The 21,483-nt window shown below is 46.4% G+C and overlaps 1 long non-coding RNA gene across 2 annotated transcripts; it reads right to left on the bottom strand.

The window, feature by feature from the left end:
* Positions 1-1,590: 1,590 nt before the first annotated feature.
* On the bottom strand, positions 1,591-20,397 carry LOC131277935 (uncharacterized). Of its 2 annotated transcripts, XR_011648348.1 has the most exons (4): positions 19,893-20,397; positions 19,685-19,740; positions 2,694-2,853; positions 1,591-1,953 (listed from the first exon to the last, which is right to left on the bottom strand). It is a non-coding gene; the product is annotated as an uncharacterized lncRNA (long non-coding RNA). The 2 variants fall into 2 exon arrangements; XR_009185002.2 differs by lacking the exon at positions 19,893-20,397 and having other exon boundaries at positions 19,685-19,882.
* Between the last annotated feature and the right edge of the window lie 1,086 nt (positions 20,398-21,483).

The following is a 21,483-nucleotide window of genomic DNA, read 5'->3' as shown; positions in this document are numbered from 1 at the left end:
TCTTTGATGACTTCAATACAGAGATGTATTTCTTAGTAAGGTAAAGAGTAGAGGACGTAGAAAAAGTGGGATTATTATGGGCGTGGAATAACTGAAGAGGGTATAATTTAACAGATTTTGCAGGATAGTAAACGAGATGGGAAGTCTCAGGGCTGATTTGTGATGCCTGCCCCTGGGGTCCTTTGAATAATATCAATAGATACGCAGTCAGTATCTTTTCCCTCAATTTTTTTTTTTACCGAGACACATGCTTTTGTCCTAGGAATTTTTTGAAACCTGAACTTTCAGTGCCAGAATGAATTATTGTGTATAAAGTGGGTCACAAGGAAGTGATAACTAATGCACAGACCATTTTAACTGCTGAATCAGAAATCTCTATGCCACCTTGTGAAATATACAGGAAGGAAAGCACGTGGATGATAAGAGTAGAAGAGTCCTAGAATAATATTTGCACAAACAAATGCTCATTCAACATATCCTTGAGGGTAGGAGGGAAGTTCTGGTGATACACACCCCTGAGAGTTGAAAAATTGGACTAAAATTGTCAAACCAGAAATCTTTGCAAATGGCATAGGATCTCCTGAGGCATGTGACAAATCAAACCCACAGCCCAAAGGGCTTAGGCAATGACGTGGGGGATTCGCAGTCACTGCTTCAAAGCAGACAGGCAGGGTGTACAGAATGCAAAGACAAAACAAAATCCACAAACAAAATTTAAAATCTGTTCTTTCTTCTCTTCCTAAAACAAACAAACAAAGTTCACTTTTATGGTTTTCATTTGTTTCAGAGGGTTTTTTAATTTTATTTTATTAAACAGAAGTTAGCCTACGAAAAGAACACATATAGGTAATTTCACATAGTTTATGTTTTGCAGCAGAAATTAGCAATCATTACATGTACTGAAGATAATATTAAGGGTGTTTGTAACTCATCTTACTGAGCACAGTATCTTTTAGTTTATCATTTTTGGTGTGAGGATCTAAAATGTCTTTCTATAGTCTCACCTTATTCATTAATTTTTCTTCTTGATTCAAGTTTCAGAGTATATCCAATGTGCTAAGAATAATTTCTGAACATGGCATACAAAGATATTTTCATTTCTGATGACAATTGTCATTACTTCCGGTATCCTATTGAACCAGTCTTTGAGGTTGAGTGGATTCTTTTGATTCTGTTGTTAAATTATGCACATTTTATAGCCATTAGGAGCAAAGGAGAAAAGAAGTAATTTCTTAGTGGTTGAGCTGCGGTCTTATCATAAAACACTTATTAAAGTCAAGTGATAGAATTAATGCTTTGAAATACTCTCTGTGAAATCTTAATTTTCTTTGGGCATAACTAATATACTTTATAAAGAGAGACATTTCAGGAACACTGGGTCAATAAATATTTGAGAGGCTACTATGAGAGGCTACTATGAGCTGGATAAATGGTATGTGGTAAAGATTTGCATGTGGTAAAAATTTGCAAAATGGGGAAATCCTATTGCTCTTATCATCTCTGGATTAATAATTTGAGAGAGAGCTTTTAAACACTCAAGAGTAAATTTGATCCAACAAATTCAAATTTATTGAATTGATTGTTGTCCTACATCTTTCCCAAAAGGAGTTGCGTTTCCTTACAAGAGATACATACAGTCATGTTAATATATAGAAAGATAAAATCAGGTTCGAGGAGAAAGGAGGGTAGCAATATACTAGCCCAAATTACAAAGTCACTATGTTTGACACAAACTCTAGCAATGCATTTGTTTTTTGGGGAAAAAAAAAGAACATTGGCTTAAACAAATAGGTCCTTATTTATCTCATATAACAAGAAGTTTGAAATTATGTGATCCAGGGTCGGCACGGTAACTTTCTCGCAGGGACCCACACTCCAAATCTTTCCTCTCTGCCCTCCTTAGCATGTAGACTCTTGTCCTCGTGCTGTCACCTCGTGGAACCAAGATGGCTGCTGCATTCAAGGCAGGAACAAAGAAGGGTAAAGGGGCAAGAGCATTCTCCTCCCGTACTCTTTTATCCTGGGAGGAATATTCTGCCAAGTCCTGTAAAGTGTCTGCAATTGTATTCTACTTAGGAGCTGACAGCTAACCGGCCATGATTTCATAGAGACTAGCAGAAAACATGAGACCCCTGGGCGAGAGACCACAGGGCTTACTCCTTACAGCACAGCAAGCAGCGCGAGCATCAGCATATTTGTGGCATTCCCCCTTCCAAATCTTATGGGGGTGCTACAGATGTGGCCACAGGAATGCCTGCACTCACAGCTAGTTGCCTTAGAGAAGTGGAAATCTGAGCTCAGGGACCCTCAATCTTGTATATTGGGTAGTAAACAGACGTGCCTTTTGCTCTGGATGGAAACATTATCTCTATCCTCCAAATCTCTAAGTAAACCTCTCCTTTGCTCTGGAGAGAAAATATTTCTATCTTCCAAGGTTCTATGCCAAACAAACATCCTTGGAAAGATTGTCTGAAACAAAAGGCAGTCAGTGCTTCTGCTTGCAAGATGTACAAAAACGTTGGAGATCATAGAATTGTCTACCAACAATAATCCCCCTCAGGGACTGTTTTAGTTTGGTAAAGGCTGCCAGTGTAAGAAACGGATTGGGTTTTATGGGATTTATTAGGTTAAAAGCTTACAGTCCTGGTCAGGAGGTGCCGAAATCAAGATATTGGGGAGAGATGCTGTCTCACCAAGGTGCAGCTGTGGGCGGTCAGGCACACAGCAGGGCGTAATGGTGGCTCTGCCGGCCTCTGCCTTCTCCTCCAGGCCTACTTTCTCCCCGAGCTCAGCTGTGGGTGATTGGGCATATGGCCCAGCTTCCTGGCTCAGAATCCTCTGAGTAAAATGCTCCTGCAGGGACGGGAGAGAAAACCAGGCTGTGGTATGCCGTGATGGAAAACAAAGCTAGGCTCTTCAAGGCAAGGACAGTGTCTCTGAGGACAGTGCAGGTTCTCATCAGTGAGTTCTGGTCAGACTCCCTACTCTCAGCGGCCTGCCCAGGTTTCTCTGCCCTCTCCTCCAGGCTCATTCCTTTCAGCCTCTCGGGAAGCCTCTTTCCGTGCCTCTGTGCTCTGCTGATTCTAGTCTCTGCCTCTGGGACCTCTGTCTCAGCCACTTGGGGTCTCTCTGTCTCTGAAGCTTTTTTCTATGTGTGAGGCTTTTATTCTTCCATTGATAAAGTCTCCAGTAAAAGGATTAAGAGCCACCTTGGCCATGCCCTACTGAAGTGATCTAATCAGAAGTTCCCATCTACAATAGTTTTATACACACAGGAATGGATTAGCTCTAAGCACATGATCATCTGGGGCCCACCCAGCTTCAAACTACCACAGGGACTTGTTCCTATATCTTACTGGCTGGCACCATATTATGCAGCCACCTCTAGATGCAAGAGAGGCCATGAAATCAAATCTTTTTGTTGGGCACATTGCTACTCTAAATAGAACTGTGGCTCTGTTAGGAAGTAGAAGCAGGAGAGGGATGGGGCTTCCCAAGACCAAGGCAAAAACTGTGCCCATGTGCTTTGTCTAATTTGTAACCAATGTCTTTTTCCCATTGTGTAACAAATTTTATGGCACTTTATTTGTTGATCCTGCTAGGACTAATTTGTACAACTTAGATATTAAAAAAAAAAATTGGGGGAAGCGGATGTGGCTCAAGCAATTGGGCTCCCATCTACCATATAGGAGGTCCAGGGTTCGATGCCCAGGGCCTCCTAGTGAAGGCAAGCTGGCCTGTGTGGCAAGCTGGCCCAAGTGGAGTGCTGACCTGCACAGAGTTCTGCCCTGCACAGGAGTGCTGCCCTGCTCAGGAGTACTGGCCCTCGCAGAGAACTGGCATAGCAAGATGATGCAACAAAAAGGGACACAGAGAAAAGATAATAAGAGACACAGCAGATCAGGGAGCTGAGGTGGCTCAAAAGAATAATCGCCTTTCTCCCACTCCAGGAGGTCGCAAGATGGGTTCCTGGAGCTACCTAATGAGAATACAAGCAGACACAGAAGAACACACAGCAAATGGGCACAGAGAGCAGACAATGGGGGGTGGAGTGTGTGTGTATGGGGAGAGAAATAAGTAATCTTAAAAAAAAATTGGGGTCTTTTGTCCCAATCAAGTACCATTTTTCTAGTTGTAAATAAGCTTTTGGTAGCTTAGTGTGGAGTATTATCATCACAGCTGTCTAATACCTACATGTACAAACCCATATTTCCTTAGAATCACCCCTCCCCCTTTTGTTAATCCAAGTTAGCTATTTTTAGAGACCATTTTTTGGGCGGTGAGAATAACAACTCTTTTAATTCAAGAAAATTTCTAATAAAAGAAAAAAATAATAAAAAAAGAAAGAAAAAAAAATTTCTATGCCATGAAGTTTCCTCCCGTAGTTTAAAGAACACGCTCTACTTTTGGGGCCAGATAGGTGTTTGTAAGAGGTTTATAAATATACCTTTTCTGGATTCATTTATTTTAAGAGGATTTTTTCACCTCATGACAGTCATTTGGGGCTGACAATATTACCATGGTAACTGTGCTCCAAAATGCTGGTGGCGGGTGAGTATTGATCTGCAGCACCTCGGGGCGGTTCAGCGCGCAGCTCGCCTCCCCGCGGGAAGGAGGCTCTGCGCCAGCCAGCCCCGGAGGCCACGCCCAGTGGCGCCAGGTGCTAGAAACCAATCTGCTGCCTTTTCCACCCCAGAATCCAGTCTAAGGATTCCACGGAGAGTCCCGGCCCCACCCACATGATTAAGGCTTGTGTTTCCACTGTAAGAGAGGCAAAACTTCTTTGTTTCCTTTTCAGCTGCGTCGAGAGAGCGCAGAAGCTCAGAACGTGTCACACAAGGCACCGAGGGAAACTTTCTGGCGTGAACGGACATGTCTTCCCCAGAGGCAGAGAAGTTTGCAAATTACTTGTTAAAGTCCTTACTCTACGATTTTGAATAAAAATGCCTCCCTTCTGGATGGGGGAGAAAGATTTTAGTGATTGACCCAAATCAGGGTCCACGCAAGTGGTGATCTCCAAGACCACTGCAGCGCAGTTCGCTCCTCTCCTCCCTCCCTCAATCCCGAGAGCCTCTCGCCTTCGGGGAGGTTTGCGTAGGAGAAAGGGGAGGCTGGCTAGAGGGAGGAGCTTTGAAAACGTGGTTCTCTTTGCCAAGAACGAATGGACTGTCCACAGTGTGCATGAGAACATGTGCTGCACAGTGGCTGCAGAAGCCAAAACGAGGCCTCTTCACCCGCGATTTGGCACCCATCTCTCTGCGTGAGAAAGCCTGGATGTGCTTATTTCATTTTCTGCCGTAACTAAGAGAAAAACGAACAAACAAAAACCTTGTAAAGGTTCATTGAGACAACATTGGTCACAAAAAAGAAAAAGAAAGAAAGAAAGAAAAAAAAAAAAACAGAGAGAAAGAAGAATTTGAACCAAGATAACGTTAGTTACATTTTATCCACATTCCTGAAGCCCTTTACTAATAGTTGACAAACGTGATGTAGACCTTCACCGTTAGATTAAAACTTAACCAGATCAGCATGGTATAATTAAAAGAATCTGTCAACACAGATCTCTGGATATCTGAAGAACTACTAACAGTATTGAGGAATTCTAAGACCAAGTGAAACATTTAATTTTCTTTGTCCTGTGTTTTGAGAAGTAAATGGGTGTTTCAGCGAAATGAAAATCCAAGAGAAGTAATTGCTCATCTGTCACTTGTAAGGATAGTTGAAAGTTAATCATTACTGAGCTCTGACCATGAGCCAGGAACTGTTCTTGAATGCTTTACAAGAAAGATTTAATTAAAGCTCATAACGGCCCTACAGGTAAATACTATTATTATCCCTACTTTACTGTCGGGGCAGCTGAGGCACAGAGAAGTTAAGTGAATTGCCAGTGTCACTCACAGCGAGTTGTACATGACTGATGTTCCTTGTGTAAAATGATACACATAGTGTCCCCCACCCCCATGCTTGCCCTAGCTTCCTGGCTCAGAATCCTCTGAGCAAAATGCTCCTGCAGGGAGGGGAGAGAAAACCAGGCTGTGATGGAAAACAAAGCGAGGCTTTTCAAGTCAAGCCAAGGACAGTGTCTCTGAGGACAGTGCAATTTCTCATCAGTGAGTTCTGGTCAGACTCCCTACCCTCAGCGGCCTGCCCAGGGTTTCTTTACTGCCACGGTCACGTTCAGCTGCCCATAGGGGAGATGCAACCCTGGAACGAAGCCCAGGCTGTCAGGCTGGGACCTGGTCGGTCAGCTACCCAAGGACAGATGAGGAGGCCATCCCTGGGTAAATTCATCTTCAAATGACCTTTCTGAGATAAGTCCCGTTTCATTGTCTGGCCTCCTCAGTACGTTCTCTCCAGCTTGAAAAAGCCACGTCCTCCGATATCCTTCCAGTTCCCTCTTCTTGCTCTGATACTGGTTCTCTTTGTGCTTCCTAGGGAGGGGAACCATTCCTGGTATGTCTTCTCTGCAGGGATCCTGTCGCATTGACAGGTGTGTGATGCTCAAATACAGATTGGCTTCTCAGCAAAAGGCCCCTCTCTTTACTTTATGTTGCCTATTTTCCCTTGAGAATCCAAATTTATTTAATCCAAATAATATACGAGGAAGGTTGGGAACTGTGATGTCACCATCTGTCGTTTGAAATGAAAAAGCAGAGAGGACATACGTGACAGTTTCCTTTGGAGTTTCTTTACCTGCTTTCTCAATATAGTAACAGAGTCTCTTAGGTCTGAAACCTTTTCACTGTTGTTTATCATGTGGTCATCAAAATGTTGAATGTCCCTGGCCCCCAAATATGCAGTATTGCCACAATTTGGTTTTAAAATATGTGGATATCTCTAATAAAAGGGATGACTAGATCAATTATCAAAACTTTCTAAATCCAGAGTCAAGCCATCTTGGTTAAACCAAAAATATCAGGTCTAGCTTTAAACCAATGATTTGAAGTTTAATTTAGCTGTTCCTCTGAAGACATAAACTAAAAAAACAAATCACAATTAGGTGATAATTATTCACATCTGCCTCATAATGTTCTTACTTGAAAAAGACATAATATGGTGTAAAATTATGAGTTACAATAGCTTTCAATTTATAATTAAAATCAAAATGAGAAAATCCAAGTGAATGAAGGAACTAGATACATCTGGAAGTATTTTTTATAGGAGGATTCAAGGCAACATGTTTTGTTAGCATTCTCAGACATTGATTTTTCTTATTTGTTCCACTTTTGTGTGGGTGAGGAGGGAAGGATATACAGAGTAGAGGGAAAACCCAACCATCTTAGAATGTTAAGAGTCTTTGGAAAGAACCAGGGGGTCTCCTTAGTGGAACAGGCACCAAACTGTGGAACTGAATACAGATGCCCAGCTTGTTTATGCAAGAGTAGGGCAGAAACTGCTAGTTGCCTACCCAGGATCCACTTTCTCGAGACTCTTTTCTTAGTAACACAGTCCAGATTTTATTCTAGGTGGCAATGTATCCAGCTAAAAAACTATGCTTCCCAGCCACCCATGCAGTTGGGAGGGGCAGTGAGATATGAACAGAAGTTATTGAGCAGGGAAGGAGATGTGGCTCAAGCAGTTGGGCACCTGCCTACCACATAAGAGGCCCCGGGTTCAGTTCCCAGTGCATCCTAAAAAAGAGCAGACAGAGACAGCACACAACGAACAGACACAGACAGCAAACAGCGAGTGCAAATGAGGGTGTGTGTGTGATAAATTAAGTAAATCTTTTGGGGGGGGGGAATTATTAGGCAAGTATTCACCAAAGACTCCTTAAGTGTGACACACTTCTTCCCCCCTCTTTTTTTCTTTCCTCCTGTGCCTTCCTGGAACAGGAAGATCAATGTGATGGGTGGCGCTCCACCTACCATATTGGACCATGAAGTGATCCAGTGGAAGTGGTGTGCTAGCATGGCCAAGCAGAAAGATAGAAGCCTGGAACCTTGACAATACTGTAGCTCCCATACCAGTCAGACACCAGCCTTTTTTTAATATGAAATAGAAAATTATTTTTATCTTGACTAAACCACAGTTATTTCCTCACTCACCTGGGACATCAGGAGCCCAGGGGCCTTGGAAAGGCTTTGGCTGAGGAGTGAAAAATGAGGGTTTTTGTTTGTTTTTTGGTATGTTTATTTAAGTTAATAAGCTGTGCTGATAAAGGTGGTTTGAAATGACAAAAATATTATCTGAGCTCAGTCATAAAAAGGAACAGGAATAACAGTGTTACATGCTTATTTGACTTAAACAAAGAAGACTTTATTCTCTTATGTAATTAAGAAATCCAGAGGTCAAGTGGTCTTTAGGTAAGGCCTGATACAGAGGCTGGTCATCACCAATCACCCATTGTCTTTCTGTCTTTTCCTTGTGTCCCATGGTACTAGCTTTATTCTTACGCTCTCTCACCTAATGATCACAAGATGACTGCCAGACACAACCTGAGGGGCATATTTCCTCATTCATGTACAGTCAGAGAGAAATCTTCTTTTGTAGAGCCCCTGGCAAAATCTCCTTGAATCTGATCGACCTGGACTAGAGTGGCCATCCCCAAACCATCACTGTGGCTAGGATGAAGAGTCCACTGGATGGCTTAGGTCTACTGAGCTCCCCCCCCAGGGGAATGGTGACAAGGTCAGTCCCTCCCAACTGCATGGCTGGGAAGTCTGGGAACTCCCCTCTGCTAGGAAGGCAATGGATGTGAGGAGACCGCCAACACTCGTGTCCTAGAGCTTTCCTGGCCAACCCACCAGGAAGTATTATCTTAAAGGTTTTATTTAAATAAAAGGGGGGGGGGAGGAGGAAGGCCTTTCCTTCCCAAATTTCGTCTTTACTAGCCTGAAGTCCAATATTACACTTATCATTTTGGGGTAAGCATGAATTTCCAAAGAACTGTTACTACATTTACGGCCGTTCATTAATTCAACAATAGGCATTTTTTAGGTGCTCGTTATGGTTATGCACGCTGCAGGTCTTGCCTGAGAGGATGAACGCGTGTTAAGCCCTGAGGGCCCGTGACACAGCACGTGAGATGCATATAATACTCTTCGTGAAGGTCAGGAGGCAAGTGTGAGGGCACGGGAAGTAGGGCAGGGTAGTTTTGAGGGTGTTGAGGGAGTGGAAGTAGGAACTGGGCACAGGGCAATGGCAAGAGACAGTGTGCCTGTGTGGGTCCCTCAGGAAGGACCCTGGGGAGCTTGTTGTCTGTGAACCCGAGAAAGGGAAGCAGGGTGGGGGTGCTTATGGAGGCTTCAGGCTGTGCCTGTTTTTCAGTCTACCAGGGTTGGCTTTGCGATTGGGGATCTGGGTCTCCCTGGTTAGGAAATCTCTGGGGGCGGGGTGGGGTGATGTTAGCGGGTGGGGTGATGTTAGCAGTCCATAACTTGGGCCTTGGGGATAAAACCGTAGGAGATAAGAGTGGAATCTCTGAAACTCCCAGGAAGAATCTTCCTCAATTCAGCTGGCCGGCTGCTCTCCTGACCCTGGAATGGCTTCTTGGGGTTTTCAGTTTTTTGTGACACAATTCTTTTTTTCCTACATGAGTCAGAGAATAAGGGCTTTGTAACCCAGATAATTCACAGCATGGTATTTGTCGCTATTTAAAATCTCCTCCCACGGGGTTCAATTAAATGTACATGTCAAATTATGTCACACCCATTACTTGCTCTCTTTTTACAACTAATTTGATCAGGCTGTGCGAGGCAGTCCCTGAACTGATGGAAATGTTACCCTCCCAGCAGATAGAGCGTCATGGCTGTTACGTCCGTGCTGTCCTTGGCCTCGGCTGCGTCCGGGTGTGACATCCCACTAGGAAGTACCAGGCAGTGCTACATGAAGGTCTAGCTCATGATGACAGTGACCCGTCATCAATCCTTTTATCAGAGCTTTGTCCTTGGGGTCTGTGGCTCTGAATCCTGGCTCTGTTCACTTAGCAGCTGTGTGACCCTGGGCCAGCTCTTTAACGTCTCTGAGGCTCATTTCCTACATCCATAGAATAGAAATACTTATAATAGCTCGTTTACAGGGCTATAGTGAGGATTAAATGAGAGAATGCATGTAAAATGCTTGGCACAACGCTTGGCTCATGGTGATAACTCAATGCTGGCTATGTAGTAGAAGTGGTGATGGTGGTAGTAGAGGCGGTAGGGGTTGTAGCAGTGGTGGTGTTGCTGTTGCGGGGGTGTAGTAGAGAAAGAGGCGGTTAGAGTAGCAATAGTGTGGTAGTAGGTAATGGTGGTGGTGGAGGTAGAGGCAGTGGTGGTTGTGTAGGAGTAGTGGTGGTATTTAATTTTTTATCTTGTTCAGTCCTCAAAATTGGGACTTTACCTTCCATCACCCTCAGGAAATAGCCCACTCCTGACTGAAAGGTGAATTCCACGCCTTGTGCATTTGCTTCTCTCTGGTGGGACTCTGGATTACACACAGTTTTGAGCCCTTGTCTGTTTTCTCCCCATGTTCTATTCTTTTGCTTCAGGAGAGAGTAAAAGCCCTCACACTTAGGACAGGGCCTTCCACACTGCAGATGCTCTGTAAATCCCGTGGAGTGAGCTGAGGACAGAAGGTGTCCCTTAGGGAGCAACCAGCGGTGCTGTGGTTCCCAGACTTGAGAGACGGCCAGAAACTGGCCGAGGATAGAGGCCGCGAGGGCCCCGGGTGGGTCTGGGGAGGCCCAGCCCAGAGGGCAGCAGAGGGAAGCTGGGGGGCTGGGGCCTCCCTGAGGGCTGGGAGGTTTCACTCAGAGACCTGTCCCTGGGCCAGCTGCCGCAGCTTCCCCTGGGGGCACGTTAGAAATGCGGAGTCCCGAGGCAGCCGACCCCCAGGGAATCACTGTCTGCATTTTAATGGGACCCGAATGCACAGAAGTTGGCAAGGCCAGGCTCTGTGGGATCACGAGGCTATCTGGACTTTGTTACCAGAGGCAACGTCATGTCTGTACTTTACTGTTCTCTGAATGATGAATTATTTCCCCAGTTGGTATCCAACTTTTGTCCTAATATGCATAGACCTCCCCACCAGATGAGACTGTGGGCAGAGGAGAGTCCCAGGCCTCACAAACCCTACTTGAACCATAAGGTTAGTGCAGAGCTAGAAAATTCCAGATGACGTTAAATAACAGTCCGAGTCAAGACCAGCACCCCCCCCAGCCCTCCAGAAATGAGAAGACAGGCCTCCCTTCCTGGAAGGTGAGGAGGGTAGCCAGAGGACCCACGTTGTGTTTTTATATCAAGATTATTAATGCGTGGGGCACGAGCAGCCGTGGCTTTAAGCATACCTCCTCGTGGGCACAGAAAGCATTTGTCCCTCCCTAGGCGGGAATCACGGGATGCCTTTGTGCCATCCTTCCGTTGGGCTGCAGAGCCCCAAAGAAGCACACGTACAAGCACCAGCCATCCTAAGCATTTTTTTTAAGACTTACTTTTATTTCTCTCCCCTTCCCCCCTCCCCTAGTTGTCTGCTCTCCGTGTCCATTCGCTGTGTGTTCTTCTGTGAACGCTTGTATTCTTGTCAGTGGCACGGGGAATCTGTGTTTCTTTTTGTTGCGTCATCTTGTTGTGTCAGCTCTCTGTGTGGGCAGCGCCATTCCTGGGCAGGCTGCACTTTTTTTTCGTGCTGGGCAGCTCTCCTTATGGGGCACACTCCTTGTGTGTGGGGCTCCCCTACATGGGGGACACCCCTCATAGCAGGGCACTCCTTGCGCGCATCAGCACTGCGCATGGGCCAGCTCCACATGGGTCAAGGAGGCCCTGGATTTGAACCTGGGACCTCCCATGTGGTAGGTGGACGCTCTATCCCCTGATCCAAATCCACATCCTAAGTATTTTAATTGGCGGTAAACTAAGGTACAGAAACGTCTACTCACACAGGCTCTGTGCTCTCTCCCATCTCTCAAAGGGCAAGTGAAACTGATCATTTCAGAGGTGGAAGCAGAATCGCTTGTTCAGTGGAACTTCAGACAGGGGCATCTTGGTCATAAACCACAGCAGAAGCCAGTGTTGGGAAAAGAATCTCCAGTAACTTTACATGCACATAGACTGTGCCTCTTGCTCCCATCCCCAAAATCTCGGGTAATCTGGTGGCTCCCTGGGAGCACATCCCCCAGCATGTGTGTTGTAGTAAAAGTCCTGGATTCTAATCAATAGACTTGTCCAGCCAACCCAGCCGTGTGACTCTGGAAAAGTGACCTAACCTAGTCCTGTCCTGCTGAAGCCAAAGAAGGGAGGGCTTGGATTATATCAGTGATTGCAAACCTGACTGCTCTGAGAACACGGGCATCACTGTGGGGGTAAGGTGTGGAGCCTGGAAATCTGTATTTTCAAAGTGTTGTAGGTGATTCTAAAGAGCAACCAGGGTGGGGAACCCTGGAGCAGGTGCCTTGTGGGGCTCTAATGTTTTCTGATTCCAAAGCCCCTTTTAGCACATTCCGTATAATTCAGCCCAAGGGAGTTGGCTGTGCTCCCAGTCAACCCAGGCATCCAGGAGAGAATCCGCATGCAATCCCAGGGAGCAGTTATGCATCTCAGAGCATGCACCTACCTGTGCTCAGGCTCTGGGTAGATGGCATGGTCTTGGGGCTGGCTCCTTGTGCCGGCCAGGCGTCAGCATTGCCTCGGCCCTGACGATAATCACCCCTCGACGTGCCTCTGGGGGTCTGGGGCTTTTTTGCCTTCGTGCTGTGGTCCGCCACATCAGATACACTTTCCCTGGGCTGGCAGAGGCAATTAAGAATCCCCACAGGACAGCCTTGTCACCGTGATGCTGGCACTCTTCATGTGAGCTTTTGAGCTCATACTCATGTGTCTCCAGCTGTCCTGGAGTTCAAAAAGTCCCCATTTTAATGAGGAGCTGTGGAATGCTGAGGCCCAAACTGCCTTTAGCACTTCTTTCAGAAGTCTCAGTTATGGATTAATGCTGACATTCTCTCGCTTACTAAAGGGCAGGAGACTTTTGTGTTTGTGTGGGAGACGAGGCAGGTACACACGCTGCCTGTGAAGGCTGACATCGATGCAGGAAACGCGTGTTTCGGACTTCTTCCGAGTGGCAGGAAGAATCAGGGAGCAGTGGTCCACGGCAGGAGTTGGGCAGTGGACACACGAAGCAGGAAGTGGGCAGGGTGGGCTGGGGGTGAGAGGATGGGGTGGGGGACGGGGAGGTGGAGCTGAGTATGGGAAGTGAGGTGGTGAATGGGTGTGTGTTGGGGCGGGCAGTGAGCAGGAGAGGTGTACGAGGCTAATACAGGCTGCTATTGCCTGCTCCTGCCCATTGTTGCCATGGGGAAATGCGAGTCTGGTATTGCCAGAAATTCTGATTTTTCTAAGAAATCAGAAATCACAATTTTACCTGATTCTCCTAGTCTTAAAATGATGATGCAGTTAATTTAGATAGTTCCACAGACCAAGCAAATTACAGTCCTAGAGTTGGAGTAGAGAGCCTGGGCCCCAAGGACCTGCCTGGGTGTGCTGATTTTTTGCTTCTAAATAAGCAGAGTGTCAAGAGCTTAAATCTGCCTCATGTTTGGTGTTTTTCCTTATTGGAAAGGGATGGAAGTTTCTGGTTTTCTAAAGCCCTAGAAGCCCACATTCTGTGCTGCTGCATGGCATCCCACTGCAGCACCGTGGAGCGGGCTGTCCTCGGCTTCTCTCTACCTCTCAGCTGCCCCTCCTTCATCCACGGTTACACGCAGTGCGGATGACGCCGCAGTGTCCACTCCTGGAACTCCTTGGGCTAAGTGTGTCCCCCAGTGTACAGGCTGAACACCTTCTCCTTCCACGCTAGAAAACAAATTCAAACCCAAATAACAAAGAAGTACATTGTAACATGGACGACCTCGAGCTGTAATTTATTTTATTTTATTTTATTTTTTTGCGGTACCGGGGGCGGGGATAGAACCCGGGACCGTGTATATGGGAAGCTGGCGTTCCACCAGTGAGGCATTTTGGCTCCCCTGAGTTGGTTTTTTGGTTTGTTTTGCTTGCTGTTTTTTTTTGTTTTTTGTTTTTTCAGGAGGCATCAGGAACCAAACCCAGGACCTCCCATGTGGGAGGTGGGAGCTCAACCACTTGGGCCACATCCGCTCCCTTTAATTTCTATTTCAAGGGTCAATCGTTTTTGTCCTTTGATACTATATTTGAAACAAATTACTTATGACACATGTATGTGACACATGTCACAAGTGGATCTGCTGTGGTTCCAGAATTTCTACATAGCAAAATGTTGGGGTGGTACTATGTGTGGAAGCAAGGTACATTGTATATTGAGCTCTATTTTTACTTAAACGGTATATTTATTTAAAACAACAACAAAAACCTGTACAAGCCAAGCACTGGTCCTGCCACTGTGATCGGCCAAAGACGTATGGGAGTGCAAGAAATGCAGATGGGGAGGGATTGGTCAGGACAAGGTCCCAGAGCAACCCAGATGCAACGTAGACCCCACTGCTCAAGAGAATATTCAATTTTGAGGTTGAGAATTTTGAACGTAGTCCCTGAAAAGAGATCTGGACCAAGAAGATGCATTCTCACCACCAGGCTCAGCCCTTCTCAATAAAACCAAACCTGCTTCTTGGCAAAGGTCAGTGGTAATGCCCTAACGTCCCTGACACCTGCCCCCATGCGCTCCTCCCGCCAGGCAGCCAGATGGCTCCTTGTGACCAACACGTAGTCCTCCAGGCCAGGTGCCCTGGCCTGGGAGCAGCAGATGGCCCGGGACACAGGGGCGCAGTGCCATTGCTCTTAGTGATCGACCCCTGTCCCCTTCTGGGGATTAGCAAATCCAGGATGATTTCTTTCGATAGGGGTCAGCCCAACTTAGAGTTTACTACAAGAGACTTCCAAACGCTAGAAAAGTAGAATAAAATGAAATATTCTTTACTTGCCAGGAAGTGGTTGGCTTCTTTCTACCACCCTAATGCTACTATCTGGTATTATTTCAAGTAAGGGATCAGTGAGTTTTGGTATTTAAAAAAAAATGTAAATAAGCAAACCCACTACCCTTCATTAAATTGGTGGTTGTCCTTGCCCTTAATAGCTGCCTTGTCAGCACATCCTTTTTTTAAATTTTTAACTGATCATCTGCCACTGGCAGGAACTCGCTCCATTCTTGCTTAAATTTATGTCAGTAGGTGGTTTTACCGCAACATTTTTTTCCTTTGACTTGTTAAGCAGGAGCGATTCGACGAGGAAAAGCCCTGCGATGTTGGTAGCTTATGTTCCTCCCCAGGAAAAAAAGGAAATCTAGCAGGAGAGGCAAGTACGGTAAGGATCCTCCTTCAGGGTCATGCAGAGAAAGATACTTTTTTCAAGTTGGAGTGTGCGTTTGGGGGTTGGGCAAGGTCAAAGAAGCCGCTCCTGGGAGGGGACGTCCACACGGCGACTTCCCCTGCCCGGGGCCCGGCCGCAGTCACCCCGGGCGCGCAGCGTGCAGCCTCGCCGCGTGCAGCCTCGCCGCGTGCAGCCTCGCCGCGTGCAGCCTCGCCGCGTGCAGCCTCGCCGCGTGCAGCCTCGCCGCGCTCGCCCGCGGGCCTCCTCCTCCCTCCTGGGCCCGGCCGGCCAGGAAGTCCCGGCGAGGGGCTTCCCAGCCACAGCAGAGGCGGCCGAGACCGGACGCAGACCCTGACGTCTAGGGCAAGGCCGAGGCGCGGGGCCGCGTCACAGGATGAACATTTTCATACTTTTCACTTTGCTCGAGAGCTCGGTGGCATTTCTTTGCCTCGAATGCTCTGTCAACCTGAAAGGCTCCTGAAGGCTCGTCTGGTTTGCTGCGCCTCAGTCTGCCGAACACAGATAAGATGGTGGATGAGACAAGCGGTTCGGTAACGCGACTTCCTGGTGAGGGGAGATAGAGACGATACCCGGGCAATTTCTCAACGCGTTTGGCCTACATGTTTGCACACAGGGTATTTTCGGAACAAAATGACTCCTTTAATTTTTTTCCCCCAGGAATTATAATAATCCAACAAATACAGTCTTCTGAGAATATTTACTGTGTCCAAGCGTTACAGTAAGACCATGAGATTCAAAGTCAGAGAGCATCTGCCCTCCAGAGCTTTACAGTTTAGTGGAAAGAGATTCTTGCTAAAAAGTACAAGTCCAGGTTATTTTTGCTCCTCGTGCTGGGCTCCTCCACCGTCTCCTCAGTGGAGAACAGGCCGCTGCTGACGACGATGGCACAATGGCAGAGGGGGACGCAAGGCAGCCAGAGAGTGGGGTCTGAGGGAGGGCGGAGGCCCCCGCAGAGCCTAAAACTGCGCAAAAGTGTCTCGGCTATGGAGAGGGTCCGCCACATCCTCAGGCCCCAGATTAAAGATAGAAACACAGACTTCCTCTGGGGACACTGTAAGCTTAAACAGCAGTTCGTGGTTTTGTTTTTGTTGTCTTTTTTTTTTTTCAGAAATGGGGGAGAAAAGTCCACAGGGAGCTTCAGACAGGGAAGAGTCACAGCCTTTGAAGCAGCCCAGGTCGTCTCAGCTGCGGCCTTGTCTGCTTTGAAGTTATCAGCCATCTCTCCCCGGAAGTGGGGAGGCTCTCAAGTGATTTACGCAGAGAAGCTTCACAGAACACAGAGAGCTGAGGGAGGGACGCTGCGACCTCCAGCATGGCTGCGGGGCAGGAAGCTCTGCTGAGTAACTTTGGTTTTAGTTGGAAACTTTATATCATGTTCCTGTCAGCAGCAGGGCGGGGAGTATGGCCTGTGCTGTGGCCAGGGTTTTAGATTTCCTCCTTGCAGTGCACGGGGACGCTGGACTGGGGGATGAAGAAACGGACGTGGGGAAGTGACTTGAGAAGTGGTCGCGTTCACCACAGAGGGCTTCTCAGTCACAGACGCATTCCTGCTGTGGTGAGGACCAGGGGTATTTGCCCACGGAGCAGGCTACTGGAGATTCCAGAGCTAGAACCCATCCAGGCCTCCAGACTTATGGCTTTAATTACCCAGCAAGCTATTTGTTTACTATCATCCAAGTTTAATAAGCCTGACTGTGACCTGTGAGCAAAAGAAGTGGCCCAGACTTAAAACAACAGAAAACTCACCACTCTGGGCTGTCCAGCAGGCTGAGACAGCCCCCTCCGAGCTCGCTAGCCCAGGGGAAGCCTGTCTTCTCTTTGAAGGAGCTGTGACCTTAAACACAGGGCCTCAGGCGCTGGCCAGCCTGGTTAAACTGGAAAATGAAACTATTTCAGAGAGAAGTTTCACTAGCACCGAGAACCAGAGGAGAGTAGAACCCAAATTTACAAGCCTGGGAGGGTGTGGGTGAGGTGCTGGGACATTGACACACAGCCTTCCACGGGAAGCAACAGATCGTTGGCCTCCTGCCCAGGCAGGCCCTGGGTGAAATGGGTGTGTTTAGGTGGCACCCTCCAGGATGGGAATAGGCAGGTTTTTGTGCCCCTGACCTTGGAGCGAAGCCTGAAGCTCAGCTCTGCCTTCCATTTTGAGAAATCTGATCCTTTCGCTTGAACACTCTGCTCTTTGTGTTTTGCACAACAGAATAGTCCTGCTCTTCGCTCTGCGCGTCTCCTGACTTCGGCTTCAGTCCTGAGCACCTGATGGTTGTCGGTTCACTGTGACTCACTGCCATTATATCTGCCTGGGTTTTTATTTCCAGCATTTCTTCAGAACTGCTGTAAGCCATCTCCCAGGCAAGGCTTTCCATGCAGAGGCTGCCAGGCCGGCAGGAGAAGAGACCTCCAGTCCATCTGTCAGTAGTTGAATAATTTCATCCCCCCATACTTCCCCTCCATCCACCAGGGTTATTTCATTTCCCCGAACCACGCAAACCCAAGGCCCCCGCCTGCCCCTCCCCAAGAGCGGGACTCATCACTTCACATGTCCCATGAGCCCTACCACACTGGTTTCTTTCTTTTTTTATTATTATTAAAATTCTAACTACTATGAAAATACCCAACGAATATCCAAACATTTTTATATACCCTGTATACATGTCCTGGAGAACTCCTTCCCAACCATGTGTCCCCCATCAACAACACCCCACAACAGTGTTCCTCCCCTGCCATAGCTGAGTCCCTTTGCAGTTCAAAACTTTTTCAACAACGAAGCCTAATATATTGCCAGACTCAATTAGTAGGAAAATGAAATAGTAATGATAGTTTATAAAGATTAGAAATAGAATACATACTAATTTAGAAAAACTAAAATATAGTAAAAAAATAAATACAGTAAAAAAAGTATTAAAAAATGAAAAATATCATAAAACTTTGTTTTTGACATTTTGCCTTTCATCACTGTAATAAGTGTTGCCCTATATGTACAGTGGCAAGGCAATTTCTTTCATTCCTTCCTCAATGTCTACATCTTTTTTTTTTTTTTAATTTTGTCTTCAAAAAAGTTCTAGATCACAGTAAAGTCACATATACAATATAGGGGACTCCCATATACCCAACATCAAACCCTTTTCCCCCTTCCCCAGCAATGATCTTTTTACATGTTCATGTTATATTTGCTGCAGCTGATGTACAGGTATTGAAAATAGCTACCATATGGTTCCATTTTGGTTTACATTATGGTTTATAATTTGGACTGTACATTTTTCTAAATGTTTAGTTACATTATGGTTTACATTATGGTTTACACTTTAGACTATACACTTTTATACATTTTTGGTGAAATTTAACATGTCCTATATCCATCATTGTACCATCTTGTGGAACACTTTGATCTTGTGGAACCACTTCACACTGGTTTCTTTGTGAGGTTATCTTTGCCGTGGTTTCCTGACGCTCAGTCCTCCTTCCGGGTATCTTTGCACATTCTAGTTTGCCAGGGTTCTGAAGGCGCTCAGTTCAGTCAATTTAGGACTTTCTGAGTGCTCAGCCCTGGGCTCCAGCTGATGGGGGATACAAAAGTACCCTGCTCGGGAGTGCTCAGCATGGTTATCAAGGGGGGGCCCGACACTGTGAATGCAGTTAATACCGCTGAATTGTGTACTTGGAAGTAGTTAAAATGGGAAGTATTATGTTGATTATATGTTACCACAATAAAAACCAAAAAAAAAAAAAGGAGTCACCCAAAGTGGGTTCTACCCAACGGGAATCCCAAAGAGAATTTCATTGTCAGTTAACCTTGGGAATCTGCATACGTGGGGACTATCCCCCTCATGGTGATTCAAAATATACACTTACATATTAAAGGTTCTGAGAATTAGCTAAAGAAATCCTGCTCCCTTTCTTTAATCCAGCATTTCACAAACCCACCATGGCTATTGACCATGGCATTTTTTTCATACATCTGTTGACATCTCAAGGGACCAAAGTCTTTTGGAGTACATTTTAGGAAATGATCTAAGGTGTTGGTGTTTTGGGTTCTCACAGTAATGGGAAGGTGCTACTGGCATTTAATGCTTGGGGAGCTAGTAATGCAAAACTTCTCGCAGTGCAGCCCAGTCCTAAGCCAAGAAAAATAGTCTTGCCCCACATACTAATGTTCTCCCAACCTCCCCACCCCACACTGCGGTCCTCCCACCCCCATTTGAGAAGCTGTGTTTAGACTGGTGTTCAGCATTATGTTTTAAAACTGTAGGTTCAAACAGCTCCTTGCTGTCTTCGTGGCCTTGGTGCCGTGCATTCTCTTGTTGGAAAGCTCGCATGGACCAAGGAACTGGAGAGAGTTAATTCTTGCCTTTTGTGGGTCTGGTTATAGTTGGAGCTGACAGAAGGAAGTAGACGGCCAGGCTTACCTTCCACCATTCCAAATCTGCTCCAGAGATGAAGAAAAGGCAGGTTCAAGTAGTTCCTGAAGGAGGAAGAGGTTGCTGCTCACCTTTCTGAAAATCCTTTCGCCTCACAGGGAAAAGGGTACCCTTGATTCAAGCCTAACAGAAAACAGCTAGGGCTTAGTGAAGGTCAAACAGCTTGGGAGAAGTGAGAATGGACGGAAAAACCCACCTGTCTTCTGGAGTACCTGCAACAGAAACACCAATATCCACCATCTGCAAGTGGCAGTCTGTCCGCTTCTGTCAAAACAGAAAACTCCCCATGGCAACTGGCAATTGTTGCCAGAAACTGCAGATTGTGTATTTAACAAAACAAGGGGTGGCTCATTGATACAGTGGGGGAGATTCTGGCCCTGCGCCCACAAGGCAGCAGGTCCTTCTTTGGCACGGCAGGGTGGATTTCTGCTGAGCTGGCTCTGTTTCCTGCCACTGCAGCAGGATGGGCGGTGGGGGCCCCCAGCAGGGAGGGGCCCCTGGGCTGACCCTCCAGAGATAGCAGCAAGGTGGGTTCCCGCAGGGGGGGCGGGGACGCCCATCTGCCAGAGAGGAGCCGCCACTCGAGCGGGAGTGAGGTTTGAAATGAGCAATCTGACTTTGACAAAGAAGTGTGATGCTGGCGAGTGAACTCCCCATCAGCCGCCCAGCGAGGCAAGGCCTCCTGTGCTGCACTGCACCGAAGAAGCTCGACCTGCAAAAGCCGCCGAGCTCCTGGGAGGCCAACTCCCACTTCCGCTCTCCTCCCTAGTCTGTAAATATACAAGATTGGGTGTTGTTTTCTGGAGCAGTCAAAACGATCCTTCCCCAGCCCAAGAATATTTGCACGTAAATTGCTTTCTCTCTCAAGATTAGTACAGATAAAAGGGGTGGAGGTTGTGCAGCTTTTCTTTTGAAAATGACCCTTGGAGCAAAGTCCTGCCTAGAGTGCCATTTAATGCCCCTGTTTTATAGATGAGGCCCCTGAGATCCAGGGAGATAAGATTTAAGGTTGCAGTGCCGGTGAGCTGCCGAGCCTGGTGGAGCCCAGCATTGGGCGCCTCAGGAATTGTGGCTCCCATAGTCGTTACTGTTTTTCCGTCTTTCATAACCTAGAAGCACATTTTTCTGTTAGTTCCTTTGTCCTCTCTGTTAAGAATTATCTAAAACTTAAACTTGGGGGTGGGGGGAAAAAGGAAGCAAAAAGATGACGGTGAGTCATTTCAGTGTTAATTAATGGTGACTAATGAGCCTGTCTACAGGTCCTCTGGCTCTCTAGGGGAAGGTAAGTTTGCTTGACTTACTATTTACATACTATTACTTATTACTCTATAAAATTAGACGATACTATGTAGAAACTGTTAAAATGTAAAACAGACCCTTTCTGTTCAGTAGAGATGCAAATGATTTCTATCTGATAGAAAACATCACCCCAAAGGTTATGATTTTGTGTCCTGTAGGACATTTTTAAAAAAGATTTATTTATTTATCCACCACCACCACCACCTTGTTGTTGCATTCGCTGTCTGCTCCCTGTGTCTATTCGTTGTGTGCTCTCTGTGCCTGCTTGTCTTCTTTTTAGGAGGCACCGGGAACCGAACTGTAGAATATTAATCAATTTTATATCTCACTTAGCTTACTTCAGCATTCCTTTTTGTTCTCTGAACAAAATCTTTGTTCTCATATCCTCTTTTGTTTGCATAAACAGCTTTGTCTTCCTGCAGATTCCCTCATTAACAAGTTAATTAAATCTTTGACACTGGCTCAGCATCTCTTCTGTTAGTGCTTCA

This window comes from Dasypus novemcinctus, chromosome 3 (assembly GCF_030445035.2).
Source record: "Dasypus novemcinctus isolate mDasNov1 chromosome 3, mDasNov1.1.hap2, whole genome shotgun sequence".
In the NCBI taxonomy this organism is placed as follows: domain Eukaryota; kingdom Metazoa; phylum Chordata; class Mammalia; order Cingulata; family Dasypodidae; genus Dasypus; species Dasypus novemcinctus.
The sequence above is the reverse complement of the archived record's forward strand: the minus strand, read 5'-3'. Positions and strand labels throughout refer to the sequence as shown.